Source organism: Elephas maximus, chromosome 16 (genome assembly GCF_024166365.1).
Source record: "Elephas maximus indicus isolate mEleMax1 chromosome 16, mEleMax1 primary haplotype, whole genome shotgun sequence".
In the NCBI taxonomy this organism is placed as follows: Eukaryota; Metazoa; Chordata; class Mammalia; order Proboscidea; family Elephantidae; genus Elephas; species Elephas maximus.
In genome coordinates this window covers 54,698,545-54,719,311 of record NC_064834.1, presented here as the reverse complement: position 1 = coordinate 54,719,311, position 20,767 = coordinate 54,698,545, and the positions used below count along the sequence as shown (strand labels likewise).

At 40.7% G+C, this 20,767-nt stretch overlaps 1 protein-coding gene across 3 annotated transcripts in view; it reads left to right on the top strand.

The window, feature by feature from the left end:
• The first annotated feature begins 4,899 nt into the window (after positions 1-4,899).
• The window catches only part of NT5C2 (5'-nucleotidase, cytosolic II), a 91,956-nt gene continuing 76,088 nt past the window's right edge, over positions 4,900-20,767 (top strand). The window contains exons 1-2 of one of the 3 annotated variants that reach the window (XM_049855941.1): positions 9,817-10,190; positions 11,700-11,737. The gene's annotated coding sequence lies outside the window, so the exon portion shown is untranslated. Of the gene's footprint in view, positions 4,982-9,816; positions 10,191-11,699; positions 11,738-20,767 lie in introns of those variants that run through there. The other 2 variants (XM_049855942.1, XM_049855943.1) reach the window with 2 other exon arrangements.

Below are 20,767 nucleotides of genomic sequence, written 5' to 3'. Positions count from 1 at the left end.
ATGCCATTCATTTAAACTGTGACTCTGTCACTCCCCTGTTTTACACTCTTCAATCACTCCCTATCGCACTTAAGGTAAAGCTCTGGACCATAAACGCGACCTACAACACTCTCCAAGGTCTGGCCTGCCTCACTCCCTACAGGTGCATTTTTTGCCACTTTCTCCTTTCTCTCTAAGCTTCCTGCCAGTCTTCAGATATACAAAAGCCCATCCCTACCTCAGGACCTTTGTACCTGCTGCTTCCATTTTCAGGAATTCTCCACCCCATCCACCCAGCTCCCTTCCACATTTTTGCATAAGTCCTATCGGCCTTTCAGGCTTCAGCTGAGATGGCATTTTCTCAAGGAAATGTTTTCTGACCTTCTCCCCATCCCAATCCCAGCCCCCCTTTTGTTCTCCATCATATAGCATCCTGTACTTTTCCTGCATAGTGCTTATCAAAATTGTAATAAAATAATTATTTGAAGTCCATCTTCCCAAGCCATCAGCAGACTCCATGAAGGTAGAAACTCATGTCCATAGTGTTCAGTGTTAGGCATATGGTAGTGTTGCAGGGTAGAAACATCACAAAGTTTGGTAAAGCAAAAAGAAAGGTTTTATTTGGTATATGTTCAAAGAGGCAGAAGTAGGAAAATGGACAAGCATGCTGCTAGAGCCATGTCTGCTGGAGTCCAAGGAACATTACACAATCCTCAGTATATATTAATGTTACAAATGGGTAAAATCATTGAAAACTTTACATTTTCACAGATTGGCTAGAAACTGTGATCCTACATTTTGCATTGTCTTTCTTAACAATCATTGGTACAGGTTTCAGTAATGACAGTCAGGAGGGTCCTCATTGGTCCAACACATTTTCTATTCACTGATGATAATAGAAAAAGATAAAAGTGGAAAGTCTTTGGTGTTCTGTTTGATTTATGTGAAAGGTTCCCTAAAAGATATTTCCTAAGATTATTTTAGCTATTGTGTTTATACCTCAGAGCCCAGTTGATGTGTCCTTGTGAGTCCAGCTGCAGCTGGGTCACATTCTCTATGTTAAAGGACAGGGAATAATGACTCCAATATCATTTCTTAAATCAGTAGGAGTCAATGAATATTTTTGAATAGATGTAGGTGCTCCCAAGTCTTTCATGGATGCCCTGTGTCTCGAGTTGGACTACATATTTTCTAGTTACATGTTTTCTAATTGATTGCCTCCTTCATAATGTCTGTACTGGGCTCTTTTTGCAGTGAGTGCTGACCTGGTGGTGTTGGAGAAAGGAAGATGAGCAAGAGAGGGGACCTCGAGCTGGCTAATTGAAACTAAGATGGAAAACTTCCTGGGAGAAAGATTTTTGGGCAGCGGGAGGCTGCTTCTAGGCCCTGGGCCAGGGCGTTGAGTAATGCTTGTATTTCTCTGAGAGCTTCTTTCAAGAAGCAGAAAAACTGATGAGTGACCTATGAATGCTGTTCACATTCTGGGTGACTCAGAGTTTATGGGATTCTGGGGAAAACAGTGTTGATCAGAGTGGTGGAACAGCCATGTGGGTGTCTGGACAGGAAGTTAGGTGAGAGGCCATCTAGGCCACAGTAGTGTGGCCTTCCTTGCCAAGTAGTGCTCAGGTCCTTCAACTAATGTCAAGAAAGAGAGCCCGAGCAAACCCCTTGTGGCTCCTTATTGCCTCCTCAGGCCCCAGAGCTCGGTTAGAAGGTTGTTTCACAAGTTGGCATGACTTGTCTTACCCATAAAAGTTATGAGGCCAAATATCCTGTCCTTTTGCATTTAAAAAAAAAAAATTAATTTTTGGTTACAAAAGCAATACATGGATACATTTATCCTCTACCACATTACAAATATAACTAATCAGACTTTACTCTGATTTCACCAGTTTTTCCATTAATGTCTTTTTCTGTTCCAGGGTGCCATCCAGGATACCACATTGCATTTGGTCTACTCCAACCTGTGACAGTTGCTCAGTCTTTCCGTGTCTTTTATGACCTTGACACTTTTGAAAAGTACAGGTCAGGTATTTTGTAGAATAGCTCTCCATTTGGGTTTGTCTTATGTTTTCTCACGATTAGGCTGAACTATGCATTTTGAGGAAGAATTTTTTTAATGTCAATACTGTACATATCATCCTGCAGCTGGCTGTTTTCATTCAGCAATATGATTTTGAGATATATCTATGTCAAAACGTATAGATCACTCATTTTAACTTCTATATAGAGGTCCATCATATGTGTATTCTACACTTTATTTAGCATTCCCCTATTGTTGGGCATTTAGGCCGATTCCAGATTTTTCTTATTACAAGCAATACTGTAGTGATTATCTTTGTATATATCTCCATATGCACATGGAGTTATGGAAGATACCTAGAAGTAGAATTCCTAAAACATAGATTTAATAGATGTTGTCCAATTGCCCTCTGAAGTGGCTGTGCCAATTTATATTCCTTGACATTATGAAGCTTAACAGTTATGTTGCCAAGCTGAGTTTTAATTTGCATTTCCCCCATTTACTAGTGAGGCTGGGCATCTTTTTGTACGTTGATTGGCAGTTTGTATTTCCTTTTCTGTGACCTGTCTCTTTACAATCTTTGCTCATTTTTCTAGTGGATTATTTGTCTTTTTCTTATTGATTTGTTAAGAGCTCTTTATGTATTCTAGCGACAAATCCTTTGCATTATATTGTATATTGCAAATATTTTTCTCCTACTCTGTTATGTACCCTTTGTTTCCCAATTTAAGTTATTCCATCTCTCTGATTTATTTTTTGAAACAGAGTTCTTGATTTTAAAAGTAATACAAATGATGTAGAAAATTTGGGAAATTTATAGACAAGTATAGAGAAGAAACCACCTAAATCTTATCACTGACAGAAAATCATGATTAACATGCTTAATTACATACTTCCTTCTAGTCCTTTGTGTGTGTGTGCGCGTGCATGTGCATGCATGAGTGTGTGCAGGTATGCACACATTTTTCCTGCACAATCGAGATTACATTGCATATATGTATGCTTTATTCACTCACCACCATGGTCTTTATATACAAACCCTGGCTTTTTTCCCAAATACGCTTGGTTCAAAGGTGGGGTAAATAAAACTTTAGGCTAACTTCCAACTTCTAGTCCTTTTTTCCACATACCCTGATAAATCTAGTAGGTGAGAGGCTCAAGGCCTATCCTCAGCTGATCTGAACTGAAATTGGCTCAAAAACACAAGAGGGGGTAGTAATGCTGGAGCAGGGCACTTACTAAAAAGACTTGGAGGTTTTAGTTGACCATAAGCTCAGTATAAGTCAGTAGTGCAGTGCCAGGAACTTTATTGTAAGAATGAAAGACAATAAGTTCTTTTACAAGGCAGTGACAGTCCTGCTATGCTTTGGTGGGACCATAAACATTTAGTTCTGTCATGGAAGACATATTCTAAAGGAGTCACAATCAAGCCCACTAGGTACAGAGAAGACAAGGAGGAGGGCCCACAAAACTCACTGCCATCAAGTCGATTCCGACTGATAGTGACCCTGTGGAACAGAGAGTCGAACTGTCCCATGGGGCTTCCAAGGGAGTACTCTTTACAGAAGCAGACTGCCACATCTTTTTCCCCTGCAGAGCAGCTGATAGATTCAAACACCAATGGTATTGTTAGCAGCTGAGCTCTTAACCACTGTGTCACAGGGCTCCTTAGGAGGAGGGCAAAGACCCTCAACACTAGGACAGAGGAGGAACAACGGAAGAAATGGGAAATACTGATCTCAAATAAGAGAAAACCTTGGGCAGACAGGGTAGAAGTCTTCAAATATCTGAAAAGCAGAAGGTTGAAAATAGGTTAGACTTGTTTGTTCTCTGACGCTCGAAGGGGTAGAACCTAGGGCAGGAAGTGGAAGCTTCAGAAATATTTTCTAACTGGTCAGATCTGCTCTGACAAAGAAAGGCAATGCTCTGGAAACAACAGTCTTTCTGTTATCGAGGAGTCTTCATGCAGACTGAGTTAGTGGTGATGGTGGATTGATAAAATAAAACAAACCAACCAGTTGCCCTCCAGTTGATTCCAACATCTGCCAATCCCATGTGTAAAGAGTAGAACTGCTCCCTAGGGTTTTCAAGGCTTCGACCTTTCAGAAGCAGATGGCCAGGCCTATTCTACTGAAGGGCCAACTGGGTTGGTTTGGGCCAGCTACCTCTTCCTTTAATACAAAAAAAAAAAAAAAATCCAAACCCATTGTTCAGTCCATTCCGACTACTAGCGACCCTTATAGTCAAGTGTTTAACTGATTACTATGCGCTAGGATTGTGCTAAGAGCCTTACCTATGTTACTTCATCCTGTCAACGCCCTCTGATGTAGGTTCTCTCGTTATCTGTCCGGTATCTTATAGATAAGGGAGCTGGGGGTAGTGAGATCAGGTAACTCTTCCAGAGTCAGCTTATAAGTGGTAAAGCTGGGATTCCACACAGCCAGGCAAACTCCAAAGCTGGTGTTTTTTAATCACTAAGGAGATTCAAGCGTGGTACGGGGTCTGGACCAGGAGGGACTTGAGGTCCGTTGGTTTCGAAGACTTAGTGACCGGGAAAAGGATGCTCCCTCCCCCTAAGGGAAAGCGTCCAAGAATCATCCGAGACGCTGTGGAGAGGTAGCCCAGAGCCCTACGAAAGGACCTGGGGAGAATGCCAAGGATGGAGGCCTAAACGACTTGGAAGGGTTGTCAATGTACGTCACCGCACAGCTGGGCAACAAGCGACGTTCTGTTGTTTGAAGATTCCCAGGCCCATGTGAGGAGCCCAGGCGCCAGCCGTGTCGTCCCGCCCCTTTTGCAGCGCGGCAAGGGAGCGTCGCCGCGGCCGGATTCTGCGGCGGAGCAGGGGAACGGAACAGCGAGCCGGTCCCCGGCTGGGCGCGAGCTGGGGGCGGTGCCCGGGCAGCGGGGGCGGGGAGGGCGCGCGCCGAGGCGGCTGCGGCAGTTGCGCGTTGGGATTGCAGCCGTTCGGTGGGGCCGGTGAGTGCGGCGCGACCCACGGGCGGGAGGGGAGGGCGTGGGTCAGCCAGCGAGGGAGGGAGGGTGCGCGGCCGAGCGCGCGACCCCAGCTTGTAGCCGCCGCTTGCCCCCGCCCCCCGCCCCCGGCCCCGGGCCCCCGGCCCCGGGCCCTCGGCCCTCTTCTCAGCCCGATCCCCTGCCTGAGCGCCCGCGGACGGGGCGCCCGCGTCTCCGCACCGCACGGCCCCCACTCCTGTGCCGCCCCCGGCCCCGCGCAGCCCCTTCCTCCGTGTCGTGGCGACGCCCCCGGCCACGTCACGCCCGCGCCATTGTCTCCCTGAGGTCGGCTCGTTCGGACCCGGCCTTGGCGTTCGGAGCGCCGCCCTTCACCGGCTTAGAACCGACACCACTGCTCGGTTCCGCCCGCCCGTTTTCTTACCCGCTAGGCAGCCCCATCCTACTCGCCCACAGACACTCCTTCACTCAGTTCTGCTTATCTTTTCCGGCTGCCTCCGGGCTTCCTCCCCTCCGCGCTCGAGGCCACCTTTCCGTTCCTCTTACCGGGCCTGGGCGCGGCCACCCCCTTCCCACCCCCTGCGCTTTCCTGTGATTCGGGGAAACCCGAGGTCCCTTGTGGTAGGATGCGAGGTTGACAGTAGTTTAGGACGAACCACAAGAAACTGCCAACTTGTTAGCCCACATGCCCGTTTCCAGCACTTCCTGGAGAGCTCTCATCGAATTGCAAGCCACCCCCAAAAACATGATTCTTATTTCCAGATGGCTTCCAAGTCAGAGGTTCAGCTGTCCGTTGGCCCTCTTTTCCTTTCCTTTTCCTGGGGGACCCCTGAAGTCGGGGAGAGCCAAGAGTGAGATGCAGTAGGCCACAGCTTTTAAAAGCAGTAGTTAGATTTTGATGTCCAGTTTATCGCTTTCCCATACTTTCAGCTTTAGAGCCTTTATGTGTGAGAGTTTGTACTGTAAAGTACAGTGCTCTGAAATGGCTAGTCACCATTATGTTTGTGTGTGCGTGCACTCGGATGCACAGGTTCTTCATGACTGAACCAGCTTTATAATGTCAATGGACTGACAGTGCCTTTTGCCTCTTAGGGCAACGGGTGCAAACTCTGCGAAGTGTAAAGTGAAAGGCAGAATATCTAAGTAATGCTCTTTACCACGGAGACTTAAATGGGGAAGGCTTTATGTCTTAAATATTTGCCACCACCCTTTGAACAGCGGTTAGAATTTATCCAGATGAAGATGTCCAGGACTGGAGAAGTTAAGTTCAATTAGACACAGCTGCTTAGTAATTAAAATCTGAATTCCACGTGCTGGGCTGATGCTAGCACACACACACTTTTATTTCTGACACGTCATTCCACTGCAATATAAGCCATTACATCATAGCAGGGTAGATTGTGGTATTACTCTCCTCAGCCCAGAATTTAAAATTTAGAATTCAGTAACCAACTAATGTGTAAAATGAGGAAATGTTTAAGGTTTCATTTAACTTTAAAATTGGACGATTCCATAGTATGAAAATTTCCAATCACCTACAAGTTTCCAAAGGTTTAGAATTGTAGGAAGATTTATGGTAAGCCTTACTATTGATATCCAGTTGCATCTTCCTAAAAACAAATTAGAGTGTCACGTTAATGGAGGGACACACCTCTAGTCTATTTCTACTATTTTATGAGGAAAGGAACACACAAAATTTTTTTAAATGTGTTTTGATTGCTCGATTAGCTTAATTCAATGAAAGCTTAATTCAAAAAGCTTAATTGAATGAAATAGTAAAACAAACCAAAAAAAACCCAACTTTATTACATGCTTTTCATAAGACTGGAAACCTTGGTGGCGTAGTGGTTAAGAGCTAACCAAAAGGCTGGCAGTTCGAATCCACCAGGCACTCCTTGGAAACTGTATGGGGCAGTTTTACTCTGTCCTATTGGATCACTATGAGTCGGAATCAACTGGATGGCAGCGGGTTTGGTTTTTTGGTCTATAAGACTATGCTCTTTTCCAATTCTTATATAAACATGGTTTTTATCTACTTATAATCACTGTGTACAACATTACTTTGAATTTTGCACTTACCTACATTTGTGGGACACGCACATATCTAGAGAGTTTATTGCTTTTCATTTGTAGAGGCCCCGTTGTTGTTCCTTGCATTCAAGTTGATTCTGACTCATGGCGACCCCATGTGTAGAAGTGCTCAGTAGGGTATTCAATGAAGGCTGTGACCTTTCAGGAGCAGACTACCAGGCCTGTATTCTGAGGTATCTGTAGTGCATAACTGTTTGCACCACCCATTTCTTTATGCCCAGTAGTCAACGATGCCTGCGACACAGACTCTCAGTAAATTTTTATTGGACAGATGTAATATTTTGAACTGTTTAGACAACATCTGCTAACACAAATGTTAAATATCTCAAGGCATATGTTAAGTGACACGTGAGCAGTAAAGACAGAACTTTGAGCCAGGAGGCAGCCGTGTAACCTGGAAGAACTTAACTAACCTTAGAGAACCTACTCAGTTTTTCCTGCCTTGAAAAATAAATTTCACAGGGTTGTGTGGATTAAATGGGATTAATTCCACTGAAGGAAATTGTTCTTTATAAATGTTAGCTCTTACTTTTTTTTTTTTGGTTACAGTGGTGACGTAGTGGTTAAGTGCCACGCCTGCTAACCAAAAGGTCGGCAGTTCAAATCCACCAGGTGCTCCTTGGAAACTCTATGGGGCAGTTTTACTCTGTCCTTTAGGTCACTGTGAGTCGGAATCCACTCAATGGCAGTGGGTTTGGTTTTTGTTTTTTTTTAATGGAGAGAGATTACTGAAGGTTGGTTGGAATCAGCTGACACTTGAGAATAAGGAAAGCATGCTAAAGTGCGTATATTGAGGGTATAATGAAGATTGCTGTCTCTAAAACAAAGGGTTTGGTAGAGAAGTATAATGCGATAAAACTGGGTAGAGAAATCCTGATAGGCCGGTTATAAGACATGCCACCTGGATTCCTTGTGAGTGGAGCAGAATTAATGAATTAAGATCCCCCCCCCTTTTTTTTAAGTAGTTGGTGTTTTTTATGTTTAGGCTTGAAAAAGTTATTTGCTTTCAGGAAGTCCATAACAACTTGTTACGGAGTTCTAAAGTCCTTGTGATTTGACACAGTCTTATATGACTTTTTACTGTGTGAAATCTGATTGCATTTTTATAATGATTGGTTATCAAAATTTGCAAGTGGCTTTTTTTTTTTTATGGAAAACAACTTTAACAATAAACCAGTAAAAATATAAAAATAGCAAAATTGTCAACAGGGCAGCCTAATTGCCCTTTTTTTAGGCTAAATACAGAATTAGAAGGATTAAGTTGACTTGGAGAACGATAAGCTAGCATTTGCATGGCTCTCTTGGTTGGGAAGCTTTGTCAAAAGTGTGAGATGAAAAACTCTGCAAAGTCAGGGCCTGGTTGGAAAGAGAAGACTGAAATCTGGTGGCTGAAATTTATCGGCCTTTTTCCTTTTTTAGCAGCATTACTGCCCCATAGAGTTTCCAGGGAGCGCCTGGCGGATTTGTTTTTTTTTTCTTGGATTTTTTTTTAAGCTTGTTGGATATTAGCATGTTTCTGTTTTAAATATCCAGTGGAATATGTATTTTTAAAAGCTTCCTCATTTAGTTTAATGAAGTTTCTTTAATGTATTATAAGATATCTTAAACATACAGAAAATGGTCTGACAATCACCTAATATATCTACTTCTCAGCTTCTTTACCAAATCTTAACAGTTAAGATTGTTATATTTACTTTGGAATTTCTCTTGGTATTTATTGTGTGGCTTTTGGGGGATATATTTGAATTTTATTGTGTAGAAATATAATAAAAGCTTGCCATTCTTAGCCATTTTGAAGCGTACACATCAGTGACATCAATTACGTTCACCGTATTGTGCTACCATTACTACTGTCCATTTCCAAAAGTTTTTGCATCACTTCAAACAGAAACTCTATGCCTTTAGCAATAACTTCTGCTGGATGGTATGGGAATTCTATGTTTAACTTTTTGAGGAACCACCAAAATGTCTTCCCGTAAGTTGCCACACTATTTTACATTCCTAACAACAATGCAAAAAATTAAAAAAACAGTTGCCTTCCAGTTGATTCCAGCTCACGACTACCCCGTGTGTTGCAGAGTAGAACTGTGCTATGAATTTGAATTGACTCGAGGGAAGCGAGTTTGGTTTTGGACCTTTCAGAAGCAGATTGCCAAGCTTTTCTTTCAATGCACCAGTGGATGGGTTCGAACCACCGATCTTTTGGTTAGCGGCTGAGGGCTTAACCATATGCACCCCTGGGTTCCCAATTTCTCCACATTGTCTCCAATACATGTTATTTTCTGTTTTTCTGACAAGAGCCATCATAGTGGGTATGAGGTAATAACCCCATTTGGGTTTTGGTTTGCATTTCCCTAATGAAGGAGCCTGGGTGGCATAGTGGTTAAGCGCTTGGCTGCTAACCAAAAGGTTGGCTGTTTGAACCCACAAGTCGCTCCACGGGAGAAAGATGTGGTAGTCTGCTTTCCTAAAGATTTACAGCCTCAGAAACCCAATGGGGCAGCTCTGCTTTGCCCTACAGGGTTAATGACTAGTGACTTTGACCATCTTTTCATGTCTTATTGGCCATTTATATATTTTCTTTGGTGAAATTCCTGTTGAAGTCCTTTGCCCATTTTTTAATTGGGTTGTCTTTTTGTTGTTGAGTTTTAAAAAAAATTTTATTTATTTTGTTTTTGTTGTTGAGAATAATATGCACAGCAAAACATACACCAGTTCAACAGTTTCTACATGTACCGTTTAGTGACGTTGATTACATTCTTCGAGTTGTGCAACCATTCTCACCCTCCTTTTCTGAGTTGTTCCTCCCTCACTGACATGAATTCACTGCCCCTAAGGTTTATGACGAAACCCTGGTGGTGTAGTGGTTAAGAGCTACTGCTGGTAACCAAAAGGTTGGCAGTGTGAATCCACTGGGCACACCTTGGAAACTCAGTGGGGCATTTCTACTCTGTCCTATAGGGTCGCTATGAGTCGGAATTGACTTGATGGCAACAGGTTTCATTTTTTGACTTAAGGTTTATGAGGATGGCACAGGACCAGGCAGTATTTCATTCTCTTGCACATAGGGTCCCTGTCAGCTGGAACAGACTCAATGGAACCTAACAACAAGAACACAACTAAGGTTTGTTGCTGAGTTCTTTATATAGTCTGGATATTAAACCCTCACCGAATATATAGTTCTCAAATATTTTCTCCCATTCTGTAGATGTCTGTTCACTTTCTTGATAAAGTCTTTTCATTCACAAAAAATTTCATTTTGCTGAAGCTCAGTTTATGTTTTTTCCTTTTGTTGCTCTTGTAACAATTCATTATCAAAAACAAGGTGTGGGGTTTACATTAACTTAACCCAAAGAATTTGGTATTTGTCATTGGTTCCTGAGAGATAAACCTCCAAAACTTTGGAATTTCCCCAGTAATCTAAATGTGGACTCCAGACTATGCCTAACCTAACAGGTTATGCTAATGAGGTGATTCTTGCCTGGGGGCTGGCCAGGTCCCCAAAAGACCCATCTGCAATCAATTGACCTCAGAGGAGAGGGTCTGGAGTTTGAATTTTGTAATGAGACCCCCTATGAAAGCTCTAGACAGGGAAGCTCCCGGGCTTCCTGGTTAGTGAAAGACCTCAGTGCAGGGAGAGTAGCGGTCTCTTTGGGGACCCTCCCAGACTGTGCCCTTTGTGTCTCTTTCTTTGTATCCTTTTTGCAGTAATAAAACTGTAATCGTAAATATGGCTTCTTCTGTGAGTTGTTCCAGGAAATTACTGAACCCAAGAGAGTAGTGGGAGCCAGTAGGTCAGAAAAGAGAGGGACTGGGGACCTCTGAATTTATAGCTGGTATTTTTTTTTTATTCTAAGGGGGTAGAGGGAACCCTAAATTTGTAACCAGCAGGTTAGAAATGAGGGAACTGCCCCCCCCCAGCCCCCACTTGCATCTTGTATCCCAGAGGGGTAGTTGGAAAACGCCTAATTTGTAGCCAGCAGATCAGAAGTGAGGGGTGTCCTGGGGACTCAAGCTTGGGGCCGATGTCAGATGTCCTGGGGCTGACTTGACAGTCTGGAGGGCTGTACCCTTTAACTTGTTGTGGTCTAACTTAGCTCCAGGTGGCTCAGGGCAGAGGAAGAAGCACTGCAGGTACGGCTAGTTTCAGAAAAGAAGTGAAACAGAGGGGGACAGCACTGATTGTATGTTTCATTAACCCTTAACAGTTTGGTGTCAGAGAAGAGGCAGTTTTTATTTATGTTGATTATTATTCTTGTACAAAGCGTTAAAGTTTTACCAGTATGTTTTTTTCTGAGACTTTTATGGCTTTAGTTCTTATATTTAGGTCATTGACCTATTTGAGTTAATTTTTATATGTGGTATAAGGTACTGTATTTTTTTTTCAAGGAGTAAACATACAGGTACTGTTGAGGCTCATATGAATCCTTGCTGATTCTGTATGCCTCTCTTTAGGGATAAATACTGCCATGAATTAAGTAACTATTGCCATCGCATTTTTATATTTTATATTTTTACTAACGTGTATATATCCACAAGAGTATATATATATATGCTTGTTTGGTATATTGGGAGCCCTGGTGAGTAGGAATTGACTCAGGCAACCGTTTTCTTTCTTTTTTTTTTTTTTAAGGTGGCGCAGTGGTTAAGAGCTCTGCTGCTAACCAAAAGGTCAGCAGTTCGAATCCACCAAGCCGCTCCCTATGGAAGAACCCTATGGAGCAGTTCTCGTCTTCCCTATTGGGTTGCTCTGGGTGGGAATTGACAGCAACGGAGCTTTTTTTGGTCTGTTTTAGTATATTGTACAAGGAGCTCTGGTAACAAAGCAGTTAAGCACTTGACTACTAACTGAAAGGTCAGTAGTTCAAACCCACCAGCTGCTCCACGGGAGAAAGATGTGGCAATCTGCTTCTGTGAAGATTTACAGCTTTGGAAACGCTTTGGGACAGTTCAACTCTGTCCTGTAGGGTTGCTATGAGTCAGAATGACTCGATGGCCACGGGTTAGTATATTGTACGTATGATTTTGCAACTTGCTTTTTTGTATAACATTGTTTTGATATGTAGTCATGTTGATAGATATATCTGTAGTTCATTTATTTTAATTGTTCTATAGTATTCCATTGTATGAGTAGTTTGTTCATGGATATTTACAAGTTTCTGACTTTTTGCCAATTATTAACAATGCTGTAGTGAATATTCTTGGATGTGTTGTGTTGTTTACATGTGAGTAAGTTTCTCTATAGCCTAGGAAATTCTTAGGTTGTAGGTATGAGCATCTTCAACTTTATTAGATAATACCGAATTACTCTTCAAAATACTAATACCTGTCAGCAGGTTGTGAGAGCTACCATTTTGCATTCTTCTTAGCAGACATTTTGGAATCGACTATGCGGTAATGGGTTTTTTCTTTTTTTTTGGTTTAGCAAACATTTGGTGGTGTCAGACTTTTAAGTTTTTGCCAGTCTGATGGGTTGTTTTAATTTGCTTTTCCCTGATTATTAATGAGATTGAGCTTCTTTAAGTCCATTTATTCTATGTATAGGTTTCCTTTTTGGTAAATTGCTTATTTGTATCTTTCATTAATTTTTCTATTGAGTTTGCCTTTTCCATCATTGGTTTGTAGCTCTCTTTATATGTATTCTATACTAATCCTCTCTGAGTTACCGTGTTGCAAATATCTTCTCTCAGTGTATGGCTTTGTTGTGCAAAAGTTTTACATTTTTCATCCCAATTTTTTATTTTGAAGAATATCAACCCTACAGAAAAGTGCAAGGCTCCTGGCTCCTTGTTCCAACTCTGCCCATTTTAGAGTGAAAGAAACTGAAGTTATTATAATTTGCTCAGTCACGGAGCTAGTTGGTATTGGAGCTAGGTTTTGAACTTGAGCAGTGTGGCTCCAGAATCTGCACTCTTAACCACAAATATGATTCTGTGTCCTTGGCCAGATTATTTAGCTTCTCTGTCCTGTTTCCTCCTTTGTAAAATGTGGATAATAGTGCCTAACTCATAGGATTGTTATGAGAAGTCAGAGGCATAGTGCTTAGAATAATATGTGCCAGATAGTGAGCGCTCAGTAAATGTTTGCCATTATGTTTGCGTTATTAAGGGTTTGAACTCATGCGTATCTCTGAATTTTTACCAAATAAGTGGACTAAACCTTAAATGTGAATTTATATACCGAAAGGTAGAAATGACTGATGTTTTTTTCTGCCTTTTTAGTTTTATCTTTTTATTGTATTTTAAGACGAAAGATAACAGTTAAAAGCAAAGTTGAATGCTGAGCTGGAGCTCCCATTGGTAAGAGAATGAGTTTGTTTTGAAATAAAACAGGATTTTTTACCTGCTTTTTAAAAATAGGAATATTAGGATCATTACTAAAAGCGCGAAGTATTACATATTGGTTGAATGTAAACATGGTTCAGCTTTGTACCTTTATGCTTTTGAAAGACCTTAGTCGATTATAGCAATGTTTTGAAGAAGTAGATCGCATAATACATATGTTCAAACCCAATCATTTAAAATACTTTTCTTCACATGCTCTCTTGTTCGTTGTATCAGTAACCATATCATCATTAGAGAGATGGTATTTCCATTCAGTTAGAAGCAGCCTTAATATGCTGATATAGATCATGCGGGTAGCATTCTGTGTGATATGGCAGAGATAACAAAATTCTAGGAGCAGCAGCAGCAGGAGAATGTTCAGGAGAACACAACATAGTTCAGGTCTTTTTTGTGTATTTTCATAACTTTACGAACAGGTGAAATAAATTCATATTTTTCACCTGCAGTTTCAGACTAGAGAAAGGCCCATGTTGATGCTTGAAGACGAAAAACAAATTGTCAAGGCAACAGGTACTGCATTTCTCACTGGGCAGGATCTCTTCTCAGCTGTGTTATGGAAAACTAGAGAACAAGGAACCTTTTGTTCCAAGGCCTGACGTTGAAACGTTAGCAAAATATTGTTACATTAATCAAGCCAAGAAACTTAGGTGTTTCTGAACCAAGAGTGAGATTTCACAGAAATTCAATTAGAGCGTTAGAAGGAACTTGTGCGATATGCTTGCATTTTTGGGCTTACACAAAAATTAGCTTCTGAAAAAGAGACCTAAACGTAGAGGTTTAGTAGTAGTTCATTCATTTAACTAATACCTAAGTACTGAGTGTGTATCCAGTCAACTGTAATACCTAAGTACTGAGTGTGTATCCAGTCAACTGTTTAGGATGCTGGGGATATAACAGCAAACAAAACAAAGTCCTGCCTTCTGGAGCTTACATTTTAGAAGGACTGACAGAAATTATGAAATATGTCTGGAAGTCTTAAATGCAGTAAAGAAAAAATAAAGCAGGATAAGAAGATAGGATATGTGTGACTAGGTAAGTGCAGTTTTATCAGAATTTTTTTTTTCTCATTTTTTTCTTTTAAGTCAGTCTGTCACATAAACCCATATACACCTTGCTACACACTGCTAATTACTCTCGCCCTAATGAGACAGCCCACTCTCTCCGTCCACTCCCTCTTTTCGTGTCCATTTCGCCAGCTTCTAACCCCCTCCACCCTCTCATCTCCCCTCCAGGCAGGAGATGCCAACACAGTCTCAAGTGTCCACCTGATCCAAGAAGCTCACTCCTCACCAGCATCCCTCCCCAACCCACCGTCCAGTCCAATCCACATCTGAAGAGTTGGCTTTGGGAATGGTTCCCGTCCAGGGCCAACAGAATGCCTGGGGGCCATGACCACCGGGGTCCTTCCAGTCCCAGCCAGAGCATCAAGCCTGGTCCCTTATCAGAATTTGCTAGCCATCTATCTGCAGCACTTTGGTGTGCAAACTATGAGTGTTGGCCTTTGGCAGGAATGTAGAGCACAACTCGGGACAAATGATATTAAGAACTCAGAATGAAAATAACGAAATGAGAAATGAACAAAAGCTGTGTTCATTGTGAACTATTTAAAAGATGAGAAGGAATGAACCATTCGATACAATCTTAACACAGTTTTAAGAAGTCTTCCTTTTCTGGAAAAATTGACATTCCTTTGTCTTAAAACATTTTATATGATTATTCCTTCTGTGTATTATTTTTATGATTAGAAGGAGGAAAACAAAACAGAAAACCAAGCCTGTTGCCATTGAGTTGATTCTGACTCACAGTGATCCTACAGCTTTTAATATTTTATAAGGAGCAGAGCTTATAAAATATTAAAAGCTGTAGTTACTTCAAAGTACTATTCTTTGAGTTAGAGGTGACAATGTTGACTACATATACTAGGAACTGATTTTCAGCGGTATTGTTAGATGAATTAATCTGTGTAAACTTTCATCTAAATGTATCTGTAAGTAAGTTGGTTTGTGGTCCCATTACAGAGAATCTGATTTGAAGGGGACCCTTGTCCTCAATGCAGTGATAAAACCAACTGGCTAACCACTGTATTTTCTTAGTTTTACTTGCTCATCTATCAAGGATTAGGGTTATCAAGGGCTTGTGTAAGATTTGGCTACTCAATTCAATACCAGGCCGCACAGATGGAGGATTTAGCTTTCTCAGTATATTTAACTTTTCCCATAGAATAAACTAATGTGTAACATGGCAATTGTACTTATGAGGACCGAAATTTTAGGCTAGTGAGGAAATCTGAAGAAACCATTGAAATTTTTCCTCTTTAAGATTCAGAGCAGTGTTCTTAGAATGAGAATGGCTGATTATAAAACGTATAAATTCCAAGTTGTGTATTTCAGAAGAAACAAATTCCAATGTAGTAGTAAAACATTGGGTGTTCATATTTACCTCCTGGAATCATTATCTTTTTATCCATATTGACACAGTTATTCCATGTATTTGAGTACAAATACATGTATTTGGTCCAAACTGTCATGTGTGTTGAACACTTGGCCTGATTGACTGTGCTGTGTATTATGTTAAAGTGTTCCTCACTTCTTCCCAGTTGATTTGCTGATGTGACCTGAAATAAACGTTTAAAATGGCTTTGTAAGAGAGACTTTGCCAGGGTATTAATCTGGCAGCATGGCATTTTGTCTTAATGCAGAATTGTCATGAAAATAAATCCTGACTGCTGTTTACCTATTTCAGTTCGGGCACGAAGCATATTAGTGTAAAAGATCAAAATTCTTAGTATTTCTTAACATTATATTATGGGTAAGTATATTAAAAAAAAACAAACCTGTTGCCATCGAGTTGGATTCTGACTCATAGCAACCCTATAGGACAGGGTAGAACTGCCCCCTACAGTTTCCAGGGTGCATCTGGTTGATTAGAACTGCTGTCCTTTTGGTTAGCAGCTGTAGCTCTTAACCATTATGCTACCAGGGTTTCCTGGGTAAGTATATAAAAAAAAAAAACTATAGGAGGGACAAAATCTTTCATTTGATTGTGGTTTTAAAATAGTGTTATTACTACATGTGACCATTATTGTTTTATTGGCGCACTTTTTCAAGGGGAAGGAATATTCACTGCAGATTGCTAACCTTGCTTACCCTTTGGTTTGTTACTCTGCTTCCTGAGCAGTCTCCTGGAGCTGTTGGGCAGCTGGTTTCCTTTCTTTGGGGGAGGGGAATGGTAATGGTAAAGAGCACTGGGTATGTTTCAACTATGAAGTATTTTGAAGCATGAAGCTATAGATTGCCATATGAGATTATTTTCCTAAATGTACGTGGTAGCACCACATAAATGTTTGGTGGTTCAAACCCACCAGTGGCTCCAGGGGAGAAAGATGTGGTGGTCTGCTACTGTAAAGATTACAGCCTCAGAAACCCTGTGGGGCAGTTCTACTCTGGCCTATAGGGTCACTATGAGTTGGATTCAACTCGATGGCAATGGGTTTTATAGGATTTTCTAGGCTGTAATCTTTTACAGGATTGGATAATATACCCACTCCTCACTTACCGACATGGCTAGTTACCAAAGATCAGGTTTTTATGCAAAAATCAGTGCTATGCGAAAGTAGAGGACGACCACATCATTGTGTAACTGCCGAATTACATCATTATGTAACAGCCAAACCACTGCAAATCATAAGTGCAAGCCACTGAGGATTATGGCCCAACCAAGCTGACAGATAACCCTCATAGCCAGCTTACTCTTGCCTCGCACCTTGGTGTTTGTTACTGCCAGGTGTACGTCATTAATGTGCGAAACAGTTGGATAGTAGATTTTTTCTATTGTTGTAAATGCAAAATGTCGGATAACAAGGTGGCCGATAAGTGAGGAGTGGGTGTATACCTCTTTATGGGAGGATATCGCCAGGTCTTTCTCCTGCAGAGCTGCTGGGTGGGTTCAAACCACCAACGTTTCAGTTAGTAACCAAGAATTTAGCCGTTGTGCTACCAGGGCTCCCATTTCTTTAAAAAATATATGTATTTTTTGGTCTTCCATCTTCTCCTTTGGTGACTTAATAATAAATGTTTATGAGGCTGCTTGAAATTGTTGTGCAACTCACTGATGTTTTGTGAACTTTTTTTAAAGTGTTTTTTCTGTTTTAGTTTGGATGGTTTCTATTGCTGTGTCTTCAAGTCCACTAATCTTTTCTTCAGTGCCTAATCTGCCATTAATCCCATCAAGTATATTTTTCATCTTAGATATTGTAGTTGTTATCTCTAGACATTTCATTTGGGTCTTTTTTATATATTTCATGCTTCTACTTAACATTTTCACTTTCTTGTAGCTTGAACGTGTGAAATACAAGTATAATAATGCCTTTGAGTACTAATTTTATCTTCTGTGTCATTTAAGGGCTTGTTTCAATTGTTTTCCTCCTCACATGGGTCCTGTTTCCCTGCTTCTTTGGATGCTGCTAATTTTTTATTAGATGCCAAACCAAAAAACAAACCTGTTGCTGTTGAGTCGATTCTGATTCATGACGACCCTATAGGACAGAGCTGAACTACCCCGTAGTGTTTCCAAGGAGTGGCTGGTGGATTTGAACTGCTGACTTTTTGGTTAGCAGCTGAGCTTTTAACCACTGTGCCACCAGGGGTCCTATTAGATGCCAGACATTGTAAATTTTACCCTCTTGGTGTTGTGTTTTATATTCCTTATCTTCTTGAGCTTTGTTCTTTGACTTGCTTAAGTTACTTAGAAATGGTTTGATCCTTTTGGGTCTTTTAACCTTTGTTTAGTCTAGGGCTAAGTTTGTCCACTACAGACACAAAACCCTTGTAAGTACTCTGCCTAATGCCCCATAAACGATTAGGTTTTCACTCTAGCTGATTGGAAAGGAACTATTCCCAGCCCTGTGGAGGTTCAGGGATTGTTCCTTTAGGCTGGTTCTTTTTTAGCCCTAATGTGGTTTCCTCACCTACATGTTCTAGTCAGTACACACATGAAGACTTGAGGATTTACCCTCTGCAGATGTCTGGCATTTTCTGTGTATTGCTGTCCTGTTTGGTACTGTGCTTTGTAAGCTCTAGCCACCTTGGGCTTCTGCGACTCCAGCTTCATCTCTTCAACGCTGGTTGAGTGCTGGGCTACACCTTAGTTTCCCCTCTCTGTACTACAGCCTGGGACCTTTCTCTAAGCAGTAAGCTTGGGCAGTTGTAAGATTCATCTAGTTTCTTTTCTTTTTTCTCAGGGATCACTGTCGTTTGTTGCCTGATATCCAATGTTTTAGAAACTACTATTTCATATATTTTGTGTGGTTTTTAGTTTAAGCCAGGTGGGTTAATCTGTCCATATCACTACATCTTGGCCAGAAGCAGAAGCTGATGCGTCTGACTTTTAAATATTTAGTTTTCTAATTCTTGAGTGATTAAAAGCTTTAAAGTATTATTTACCCCTCCTTAATTTTTTTTCTGTAAAATATACATAATCTAAGTATCTTTGATTTAAAGATTAAAACTAGGAGGTAAAATTATTTTTAAAAGTTGGAATGTACTTAAGGCCTTGACAATAAATCTGTTTTATTTCCTATGCTTTACAGCATGACTAATTGCAGTAGAATCCAAATTAAAGTCTGCGAGAGACTGACTGCTAATTTCTCTTAATTTGTCACGGTATACCAGCTTCATTTCTGATTCTTATTTACACTTATATAAAATACAATCCTAGTTATAAAAAAAAAATCATTGATGTTCCATTGTAATTCTCTCCTTTCAAAATTTCTCTGGTGTTTGTCCAGAAAAAAGATTCGGGTTTGTTAAATGAATTTTTTTTTTTTTAATGGGGAAACAGAAGCCTTCATAGTATAGTATATCTAGTTTCAGCTATAATAGTGTAGCAAGTAACTTCTCTCAAATTAATTTTATATTTAATAAGGTTTTCAATGGAATCTTTCCCAAGTAGTATTTTTGTTGTATAAACAGTGTTTGGAAATCTTGATACTTCAAACATGTTACAAAGATGGTTTATTTAAAAACTGACTTAATGTCATAAATGATGCTAGTATTTTCAGAATTGGAAATGTTGGGTTGCAGATGTTTTTATAAACACTGCTATTTTAATAAAATGTTGATGAATTTCTTAATGCTAAAAGAATATCTTTCCTACTTATTTAAAGCTATTTACAAATGATAACTTCACAAACCGAAGTGAAACCTAAGAACAGTGCCTAGTGTGAAGGTACTTAAAGCAGAGACACTTAGCTGCCCACCTAGTTTTACTTGTTGATCCTGATGAGATGAAGTTTTTTTGTTTATTTCTTCTAGCCCAGAGTCTTTAATACTGGCTGAAAAATAATCCAGTATAAACAGTCTAAAAAGCATGAAATAATTAGAGACCAAACATTCACTACTATATTTTGGCTGCCAATTGATTGAGCTTAGTATGTTGATCAGAATTAAAAAGTTGTTTACTTCACACTAGGCCCTACTAGAAGCATCTCTGCCTTCCACCCAGGAAAGCCAGGTATATGTAGGGATGCTGATATATTGGCAGTGCTGAAAGTTGTGTGGGAATTCCAGAAAGCTTGTAACAGCTGATAATTGCTCTTCTGTTGCTGGCCTTAGAGGAAAGAGAAAATAAATGCTGCTTGTAAAATCTTACTGGAAAGATGGCTAAACTAGTTTATATAAGTAACTTTTTTTAAGTAGACAGAAACATTCTGATTTCACTCTTCTCTGAATAGAAAAGTTTGAAAGCATGCATGAACTCAAAATTATGTATCTTTATAAACTTCTGTGGTCTTAGTCCCTTTTCTAGAACCTAGGGTTGAAGTCAATAATTGTCAGTTGTTGTTAGGTGCCGTTTAGTCGTTTCCGACTCATGGAGACCCCACGTGCAACAGAACAAAACACTGCTCGGTCCCGCGGTGTCCTCACAGTCATTGCTTGCTTGAGCCCATCATTGCAGCCACTGTGTCAGTTGTTGTTGTTAGTTGTTAGGTGCCATCGAGTTGGCTCTGACTCACAGCGACCCTATGCACAACAGAATGAAACACTGCCTGGTCCTGAGCCATCCTTACAATTGTTGTTATGCTTGAACCCATTGTTGCAGCTGCTGTGTCAATCCACCTCGTTGAGGGTCTTCCTCTTTTCCACTGACCCTGTACTTTGCCAAGCATGATGTCCTTCTCCAGGTTCTGATCCCTCCTGACAACACGTCCAAAGTATGTAAGACGCAGTCTTGTCATCCTTGCTTCTAAGGAGCATTCTGGTTGTACTTCTTCTAAGACAGATTTATTTGTTCTTCTGGCAGTCCATGGCATATTCAATATTCTTTGCCAACACCACAATTCAAAGGCATCAGTTCTTCT